This window comes from Ruditapes philippinarum, unplaced genomic scaffold (assembly GCF_026571515.1).
Source record: "Ruditapes philippinarum isolate M1 unplaced genomic scaffold, ASM2657151v2 ctg4647_1_1_1_1, whole genome shotgun sequence".
NCBI lineage: Eukaryota > Metazoa > Mollusca > Bivalvia > Venerida > Veneridae > Ruditapes > Ruditapes philippinarum.
This window is the reverse complement of record NW_026862754.1, coordinates 85,062-96,478: the sequence shown is the minus strand read 5'-3', so window position 1 is coordinate 96,478 and position 11,417 is coordinate 85,062. Positions and strand designations below refer to the sequence as shown.

The 11,417-nt window shown below is 30.0% G+C and overlaps 1 pseudogene; it reads left to right on the top strand.

Annotated features, from left to right (window-relative positions):
• Positions 1 to 4,399: 4,399 nt before the first annotated feature.
• LOC132720111 (G-protein coupled receptor dmsr-1-like) lies at positions 4,400 to 11,002 on the top strand (annotated as a pseudogene).
• Positions 11,003 to 11,417: the final 415 nt, after the last annotated feature.

Here is an 11,417-nt window from a genome sequence, read left to right as displayed (position 1 = left end):
CAATTATTCTACGATTTGACACTGATCTCTAATATTATACTTATGATGACTTTATCTTTCAGAGATAGATTTAATATATTAACAGTACGGTGTCTAGCTTCGTGAATTGTATTCCTTAAAACTTAGTCAAAGAACTCAACGCATACACTGTTGATAATTGTGTATCATAAATAATTAATTGTGCTTCGATCACTATTGTAGTATTTCGGACCTAACAAAAGTTCTTTTGACTTTGGGCTCGGTCGATATAACTTTTTTGAGGTCCCGAAAATTATACAGATAAGCTTATCATTGTATTATATGTAGATGGGCTATAAACTTAATCAAATCTCTTAATAATGCTTATGGTTTATAATACTCTTCTAAGGCCAAACAAAAGTCATTGCGCTGTTAACTGTTTTTGTTTGTTTATCGAGTTTTTGTTACGGGTGAATGAACTGGTGCTACAAGTTTAGTGCTGGATGATTGATTTTGTATGAAAGTTATCTTAAGCTGATTTAGCTCTGGGATAGTTTTAACATTCCTCAGAATGAACACTTAGTCTATAGCTCGCAAAGATAATTTATTGCTCATTTAATTACTTATATATCTATATAATTTATTTTGTATATTAAGTTCTTGTAAGTTCCTTTCTGCACAAATCCTGGTATGTTTATATTTACTTATATGTTAACTTGTTTTTAATTGTAAATTGAATCGTTTTGTATTTGGACAGGTTTATTCTTTATAAAATACGTTATGATAAATAGTTGATCACTTGTTTACTCTTGAACCCTACTATATATATAAAATGAAATTAATTAAAGGCAAGTATCACACTTCGCCTTACCAAAGACGGGGCTTTTTACTACAACAAGTATTGAAGCGTCAAGATTTTGTTCACAAGACAATAGTGTTCCGTATGCTATTTCTATACAGTAAGAGTTATCACTTAACAATAAAACATTGACCGATAGGAAAACACACAAATACTTATGAAATATCGGATACAAAGCAGATGCTCTTGTTAACTGAGTATTTCTACTTAATATATGTCTATTGTATGCTTCTTTTTATACATCTTATCAATAACATTTTCATGTTATCTAACTACATTATTCAGACAATCTCAATGATCGCTTGACCTACTTTTGATAGCCCCATCACTCAATTCTCTTTAAGAAATATTTTGATAGTATCATTTATCTGATATTTCTCGCCTTCTGGCATACACTTTTTCCTGCATGTTAATTTCGTGAAGGTGTGAATTAATTGCAGAAACAAAGTGTCTCTTTAAAGCATAGCGCTGTACATATTTTACCTAACCAATTGCCAGGTTTCTTTATCCTGCCATAGATGTACAAATATATTCCAGTATTTAATCACGAGAACGCACAAAGTTTAAACTTTCTGTATCTGTACAATTCTTCAGATTTCAAATCTAACAACGAAGTCCGACATACGCGAAAAGCGTTATCAGATTCTATTCCGACACGAAAACTCCTGATTCCTGCCATGCCCAAAGTGTCAGTCATTTGTGGTGGTTAACATTCTGTATATTTTAATTGACAAGATTTGAAAAAAAAATACCAACAGAAACAGCTGATTAAAGTTAATTGTCAAATTCGTAATACATAAAATACAAATAATAAATAGTATACTATAGCACCAATATGTAAAAGCCTTTTTATCCGTTTTCATGAAGATGATAGAAATATGAGAGAATTTTTATCATATCTTAGGTATATCAAAGATTGGAAATGACCCATAAAAATGGCGGCCACTGGAAGTAAAAAAATCTATGAAAAATCATCTATATTTACTTATAAACTTTACATTCAAATGAGAATGATAAATATATCTATCTTTTTTAATATCATTGTAAAAGCAAATGTTCACAAGATGAAATATTAAACAAAACTGCCATTTGATAAATAATTTCATTATACTGAAACATTTTGATCTAACATTAAGTTTTAAAACGTCATTATACGTCCATATTAAAATTGCAATTATAATATCTTAATAACTTAACAGCCAAAAGAAATGTAATTTGTTGTCGTATGCTTCTAACATTTGCTAAACAAACTTTTTGTTCAATTATAGCATACACAATTTGATAAAGTAGCACATCAGTTAATTTTTAAAGACAAAACTGTAAAGTTATTTATTAATTTCAGACTTTAAAAAATAATCATTTGGGTGTTATAAATTACATTTTGTTACCTTATAATTTTTAATCTAGCTCTTAGGTTGCTAAGATACGGTAGTACAATGTACCGAGAAAGGAAAATTTAATACATCAGCGTTATACTGAATTTAAATAATGTGTGTTATGACAATCAATAAAAGATAGGACTTCAATTACTTATCCAATATGTTTATGGTTTGTTCTGTTGCAACTATAAAAGTTAAATGTGTTTTGAACCATACCTTCTGAAATCAATATAAGTTATAACTTCTACTTTTTGTACAGTGCAACAGCCGCGGGTTTCAACAAATAAATATGAGAAATTCAAACAAACATACAAGAAAATCAATCAGATGTGCGTTATGATAGATAGTCATATTTGTATTGTGAATTCTATTACATCAGTGTTATACGGTATACATAGCTTTCGTAAAAACCTATTTCAGAACGACTGATTAATTTCTATCTTATTAATAAACTTTTGATTATTTTCTTAAAGGAGATTAAGTTATCAATAGTTCGTGTTAATAAATGTATATATATATATATATATATATATCATACTTAACTTTCAATAAGCTTTTCACAAATATACAATCGAGTCTTTTACCGTATTGAACGAACTCTAAGCTCTTTTTTCGTTAATAAGCTCGAAATAATGTACGCACATAAGTAATGGTGGTTTTATACACACTTAAGATTGACTTTTGCGACTTACAGCAATTAATCAGGTCATTGTTTCATCATATCAAGAAATACCATTTCAAGTTAACTGGCAAGTCGACAATGAGCATTCTCTTTGACCATTTACAGATATACATTATATGGCAAAGACATTGAACTTCAATATAAATTTAAACATGTATACTAAAACATGATAAATATTCCTTGTGCAGTGTTAAAATAAAAAGTGAAGAATGAAATATAAGAAATATTTTTTAAGAACACGTATACATTAGCAAATATATATATAATACATATATAAACATCAAATTTAACTTTTCAAACCTCAAGTATAAACTTTTATTTCATTATCCCTCATGTACAGTCTCGATCATAATAATATCTGTCATATGTGGCGGGTCAGATCGGAACCGTCCCGAGGGGACCCGCCCAAAGGGGTGGGTTTTCGAAGGACGGCTATTCAGATCCGAACCGCAAACATATTTCACATATTCTTTCTTGCATATTCTATAATTTTTCATGGAAATTGATGTCATCACACCCGCATCTATTTTCTTAAAACAGCGTATGAAATTGCAACTTCATTCATAACGGCGAAATTACGTCATCCTAAGCATGCCACGGCATAGCACGCAACTATTCTGACACCCCCATGCACGGAAACAACAGTATGATATGCAAGCAAACCGATTGAATGTTAATGTTATTTTGTTGTGGTTGATGCTTCCCAGGGATCAGACTTTATCCAGATTTTTATACTTCACAACAGCAGGTGTTCAGTGCTGTGTGGCAGCTGTAAAAAGTTGCCTCGTACCTCATTTCAGTGTTGTTATATTTTTCTGGTCCTTCTGGAACATTGATTCCTACAATACTATTAGGTGTTTATAATTGAGTACCACTCAAGTCGGTGCTAGGGGACGCGAGGGATGTTACAATTTCAATTAGACCTCATCTACAGACTCAATCAAACCGACTCTGCAACTGCCATGTAATTTAGTTGTGACTGATGATGGTTCCGAAGGATACAGATTTGTTTATTTATTCGTTAGGAAACTGAGTGTACGGAATGTCAACTCTATATCGACTCATGTAAGAATTTCGCTCTTTTTGAATTCTTAAGATGTGGGTTGTGCGTTGTAGTTTTGTTTTGTTTTTGTGTTAATTGTTGAATTATCAATTTGGTGAGAACAAAAAGAAAATGATTAAAAAGAATTAAATGCCTAAAATCGTTTGTCATTTACATATTACAATAGGCGCACTTATGTAATGAATGTAATTTACACATTTACACATTACAATGGGTGCACTTATGTAAATGTAATTTATTTATAACCATTTCATTTCGCGTTCCTATAAATTACAAAATTACATCTTTAAAGAGCCACTGGTATTAATGAATGTCATTACCCGGGTAGAAAGTGTTTATCTTATATCATCGATTCCTTTAACAATAGAGTATTTAACACGTAGAATGTGAAATCCGATAGCAAACTCTGCATCGTGAAGCGATATTGCTTTTTAGAAAAGAGCAGTTTACACCATAGATTGAATAAATCGTTCATTAGGGAAATTTCGTTCGTAACGTTCGTTGGTTAAAACATAGTGGAATATGAATTATGAAAATAGTGGAATCAAAATTTGATATATTTTTGGAATTTCTTGTGATATATGGAATTGGTCATTGACAAAACATTGTCACAGGACGTATTTTGTTTATAATAACGTATTATAAGGTAAGAAAATTATGTTTTTAATGAATAAAATTTGACAGATAAAAAACCTAACTTTTGACGATTTTCATTAAATATTATATTCAATTTGATATAATGCAAAGAACACGTTCATCTTAGAATATTATAGAATGTAATGCTTAAAGCAGATTGAATTTAGTTTAATGCAGATTCAAAAATTTAGATTAAATTATAATTGATAAAATTAAATTACATTTGTTCATATACTCTTTTGAAAATTAGATAGAAACTATTTGCCTCGTATGTAAACAAAACGAGAAAAGTTTTACACTTAATATCTAAGAGTTAAAATACTAAAAAGACATTGTATCTACCTGGTTGGTAAACATTCTGACACAAGAAAATCAAATCGTTTTTCTTAGTCTAAGATTACATAATAATATCTGGGCATGTTTGTATTACCATATTAATCATAAAACCTGTTACTCCTCTGATTTTTAGAGCACTAAAAACTTAATTAACATAATAAATATAATTAAATCAATAATGACTATTTGCAATAATATTTTATAATTTTAAATTAATAATTGAAGCTATGACATAAATATTTATGTTCATTTAATTATATTTAAGGGCCCGTAAATCCCCTGCAATTTTGTTTTACTGTATTCTATCATTTTTATTTCTCGAAAACTTTTTAATTTTGATATCATGTAACAGTTTTGTAACAGTTTTTAAAAACACATTTGCCATATAGATGAACTTTCTTTTGCTTCTTTTCCACTTTTGGGCCAATTGGTTTTAAATTTTGGGTGATAGGAAAAATTTTAAACCCAACTACCCCTGTTAACATTTTTGCAAATTTTGATTTTCCCAAACACATAACGGTGTTTTATTTTTTTCATTTTTTTAACTTTCAAACATGCCTAAAAAATCCCTTTTAAGCATTTTTAAAAATAAAAATTTTTTACTTTAAAATAAACCCTGTTTACATTTAAAAACGGTCAAAAAAATTTCGTACATGCTAGGCTATTTGATATGAACATTTATCTTATATAGATGTATCATGCTAACTAATCTCAACATTGTTTAAAGTGTTTTTATGTATTAAACTATTATTCAATAAATGGTAACCGTTACTGAATAAAACATTGATGACCGACTTCGGAAAAAAATAGAATCATGTCAGTTTTGAAATCAATTGTAATAAATACAGTCAACTATCGTTATCTCGACATCGCTTTTCTCGATATTTCGTTATTTCGATTAAATTCTGAAAGTCCCGTTTTTTCCCCTTCTTTATCTATATTGAAAATATTTCTTTATCTCGATATTTTTATTTCGATTTTTTCAGTATCTCGATTTGATATTTCAGCCCCAACAGTTATTTTCACAATATAATCCTTTGTTTATCTCGACAAATAATTATTCGTCTACCCCCTCCCGCAAGAGGTGTGAAAAACACCAAGCGGACAGTTATCGCTTAAAGCGCGTGTCGTAATAATTAATGATGATATGTTTGTAACAAGTCAAGGTGTTTTGAAATAATTGTTAATTAGCGTGTTGATTGACTTATGTCGAAAATGAGTGAATTTTATCGAATAATCGGTAAATTAAATAAACGTGCTAACTATTCATAAATTGTGTGCTTTTATAAATGTGCTCTTACTCTCACAAAATGATTGCTATGAAATGTTTTCATGTAATTTATATGTGTTATTATGCAATGTTAAAATACTAAATAAATTATTAATAAGTTAGAAAACAACGTTTATGTTTTAGCCATGTATAAATGAGTAAACCTCACTATGTGTCAATCACATAGCACCTAAATGCTGTATTTCCGCTGGTAAACATTACGAACTGTTAATTTTTATTATAAGGATTGACACTAGATAATGAAACATCGTACTTATTTGACTTATAATGTATGCGCATGTCTTCTTTAAAAATTAGTTTTTGAAAGGTTCAAACCCTCATACGTTTATCTCGACATTTCGTTATCTCGATATTTTTTTGACGGTCCCGAAGACTTCGAGATAACGAGAGTAGACTGTATGAATTACAAAGAAATGAAAATGAAGAATATTGATTTATAACATGGGTTGTCAAGCGTAAATAAAAACTTGCATGGTAGGCGACAGGTGACGTTTATGAACATGCTCAGTCAACGCCTGGGCTGTGTTACATAACATTCAATAACGCTAATCTGCTGAGTCTGAATACAATTCTATGACAATATTTTGAACAGGGTATAAAACAGCTTTGTGACTAGACACATTGCAGAATGAATAAATCACGGGGAATTACACCTTCCTGATTAACCCATAATGTAGTGGATCAAGCAAATAATTGTATGCGGTCAAATTGACATTTTTAGGTCACATCAGATCTTTCCTTTTTAATTGGTATAAATATGACAATTGGGAGATAAGAGTAATTAAAATACATAGAGGATATTCAGATATTTACTATTAATACAGGATTTATTTTCATCGAGTGGTGTGGAAATAAATATTTCATGAGTGGCGGTAGTCACGAGTTAAATATGACATTTTTTATACCAAAAGAACTTGAATTTTCTGTTCATTACATACAGTTTTCATTTTGATATTACAATTTGAAAGATTTCCCCTTAAATTTTGTATATTGTCTTAATTTAGAAGAAAGTAGTTCGGCAAGACACCAGTGAAAATACTGAAAATTGGTTTCACTGCAGTGAAAAATAATTTGATTTACAGTGAAAATCCGCAAAATGAAAATACGCATTTTATTTCATCAACATTTCTCAATATTTTATTAAATAGTACATAATAAACTTTAAGCAAAGTATCATGTTCCTTGAATATCGAATAGGTTCATGGATATTAATTAAATGATCAATTAGTCTAAAATAAGAAGGTTGAGTTCGTGAAATAATTTAGTAATGTGAAGAACAAGGCCATTCAAAAAGATAAATATAATCACATAAATCTACAGACGCGTGTACTTGATAAAACTACTGCAATAAGGCTGCTTCTGACATTTTTATGGCACGATATTTATAAATATCTGATTAATAACTATAATGGTATAGATATTCACAGATGCTCTTACTAGGAACTTAGTACAGCAATACTCAATTAGCATTACTGTATTCGAAATTTTTAAACCATAGCGTCAAAAGTTTGTTTTCGATATCTTTATATATACTTTTTTATAACTTATTTGTTAACATATTTTTAAAACGTCAGAGTTTTTTTTTATGTTCAACCAAAAGCGTCAAATATTACAAACATCAAAATAGAACATAACATTGAACCGTTTAAATAAACTTTTTACAGCTTCTTAAATTCTGATCTACATGTACTTTAGTTGTTTGTATATTATTTTGATCTAAAATACAATTAAGATCATCTCCCAGCTTTATCTAAATATTCTGCTTCAATAAAGGGTTAGAACGGGTTTTTAAAATTATTTTTTTCCCCACAGGGGCGTTCCCCATGGAATTGGTTTTTAAATGTGGGAAATTTGACACCAAGCGAATTTTTACGATTTAAAAAAGGGGAAAATTTCAAAAGGTTTCCCCGAGGGATTTAGAGGAAGAGTGCTGGATTACTGATTGATCTTTGTAAATAACAAGTCATTGATTATCCGCTCAGCTTTAAATTGCAATGTTTGTTCCGGTTATTGCTTTCCTTTAGTGGGTTTCATTCAGGATATTACACGGGATGTTGTTTCAATAAAGACGTGTGTAAGAGTTTGCTCTCTAGCAATTAAGTACGTTAAATTGGAGGAATATCTTTATGTTTTTAAATACGGAATAAAACATCACGGGAAGAACGGGTTTTAGTATCAGCTACTCTTTTTATAATGTTTTGTCAAATATAAACATATAATAATTGTTGATTTCTTTCTAGAAGTCAAAGTGAAATATAAGTGATTAAATTTGTTTCCTTTTTTATTCTTCTCTAATATTTGGAAAATTGTGTTTTTTGTTTATACTTAATCTTGAAAACATATATCTGATGATATAAGAGTAAAAAATAATCGCGTGCTTTCATGATTGTTTGATAAACTTAACAATACTCAAATAATAAAAGTAAAGAGAAATTAAATACTAATACTAAAAAAATATTTAAAAAATTATTTTTATTTGCTTTTTTTTTCCATCCTAATCCCCTGTTTTTTTTAAAAAATAAAAATTCTTTCCCATTTAAAAAACAATTAAAACTTTTTTAAAAGAATAAAAACTTTTTTCCCCTTTTAATATAAAGGGATAACAAAATTTTGCGATTAAACTAAATTTTTGATAATCATTTTCGTTTTTTTTGCCCTTTTTTTAAAAATCCCCATCATGAAAAGGTTTAGTAACAAAAAGACAAAAAAAAATGTTATTTTTAAAAAGTATTTTAATACATAGGGACTTTTTTTTATAAGAATGTGTCACAGTTATTGTTATCAAATGCAAAATCAAAATAAAAATAAACGTTTGTGTTTCATATTCCTTAGAAAATGTGTAGGTTACTATTAAGTCAATTTGAACTCTTGGTGTATTTTTTATTTCTAGTTTTACTAAATGTTCATAATTGGCTTCGTTTGAATACTACATAAGAACTTACAGGTCTAACAGTACATGGATGAATTTCTAAATCCCTTCAGATCGTTGTACTTTATTTAGTTTTAATAAAACTTTAAGTTATTTACCTATTGTTAATATTAATATTTTAGCATTATTTGTATCTGCTTTATATTTATAAACACATTTATATAACACAAATTACTTGTGAATGTGCGTTTTTTGTTTTTTTTTTTGTTTTTTTTTTGTTGTTGTTTTTTGTTCAAGTCACGTAAGAAAATTGTTTCGTTGAATGCAAAAAAAAACAACAACAAAAAAAAAAAAAAAAACAAAAAACGGAGACATACATTTCAAGCTAGAAAACTTTTCATATTTAAAATAAGATTGTATACGAAATAATTTGCTTTAACTGATTGCTTTACGAAAATATAAATGAAATTCATCACTCCAAATTATGTCACATATTTTTCTTGACGGTAGACGTGCCTAGAATGTTACTGATTACACAGAACCTCATCTGTTGTCGAGATTTTGATCTTATTCCAGAATAATCTTGATAAGAGAAGAAAAATTATGTCAAAATAGATATGATATGATATATCAACTATTTTATGAATTTTTTCGGAAGAAAGCACACCTACTTGCGCTGTGAGTTTATCATAACTGTAAGATTATGTTATATAAGATTGACAGCTTGTCTTTCACAGTCGTGATCTAATCAGTAACGTTAGGTAGATGTTTTCTTAAATAAAGAAGAAAAAAATGCAATGAAGATATAGTATTATATTCCCAGATTCAACCTTTGATTACAGAAAAACGTAAAAATCTTTGTCTTTACTGCGAAAACATATTTACCAATTATTAATTGTGCCTAATCTTGTGGTATATTTATATTTACAGCCCTGAGTGATGTTCATAGATATATAACAACTTGTACCAATGTTTGAAAACGAGATCGGCATGGAGGTCAATCAAACCAACACGTACCCAAAGGAACCGGAAATGACACCTTTAATGGAAATAGGGGGTTGGTTTACGTCAGTTCATGGTTACTCGAGTCTAATCGTTGTGTGTTTGGATAACTACCAATATCATTAATATAACCGTTTTGGCGCGAAAAAGATTATGAGGAATCCAACTAACGCTCTATTATCATGGTTGGCAGTTTCAGATATTCTTACTATGATACCATACGTTCCATTTGTGATACATTTTTACTGTGCCTTCCCACCTCATGATATGTCGGCTGAAAAATATTCCTACCCATGGGCTGTGTACTTTTTGTTTTTAATAAACTTTGCCGCCACAACTCACACCATTTCAATATGGCTTGGTGTGTCATTAGCAGTATTCCGATTTATGCAAATCAGATCAACAACAAAAGGGACTGTAGCGAAAAGGAGGTTGTACAGAAACATTCAAAAAGTTATAGCGTTAGTGTATATTGCATCAAGTCTCATACTCATTCCAAACTATTTGACTAATGAGCTAGACTCAATTAAAACATCCGACAATAGTACCATTTATATGATAAAGGATCTAAAACTTGCAACAAACGAGACTAAACCAATAGTGTTAGCTAATGTGATAACATATGCCGTTGTTGCTAAACTCATTCCATGTGTTCTGATGATTATATTCAGTGGTAGCCTGTTAATAAGTATGAACTTGAAGGGAAGGAAACGCAGACGAAGATTATCCGCAACGTCGAACAATTTCCGGCGGGAAAATAGGCAGGCAAAAACCACACGAATGCTTCTGGTTGTGATAACTTGTTTTTTATTTCTGAGTTCCCCAGGCTTTTTCATTTTTCTTTGGACCCGTGGGCCCAAATTTTTCCACCCAAAGGGGTTTTTTTCGCCACCCGGGGATCTTATGGGCCCTCATAGCCCCTTTTAAATAATTCCAAAAAAATTTTGTGTTTTACTGTTTTAAATGCACACAGTTAGAAAAAAAATTTTTTACAAAAGGGATTTTAAACAAAAAAAGTTGGGCATTTTTAAAGGGCCTTGAAAAACCCCAGCTTTCGACTTTCCTTTAATAAAATACTTTTATAGGCATGATTGAGCGAAATGATTTGAGCCCCGTCAGACAAAAAACCAAAAACCCCGCCCGTCCCTTTTCAAGATCCATGTGTTCCCCCTATCAAATTTCTCTACTTGTAATAGAGTTGGTAAGCGAACAGCATGGATCTTGATCAGACTGCGCGGATGCGCAGGCTGGTCTGGATCCATGCTGGTCGCAAACACACTATGTTGGTTTTGTCGTGACGCGGCTCATTTATTCTATTTTTTCGTATCATTGGCCTCGTTTA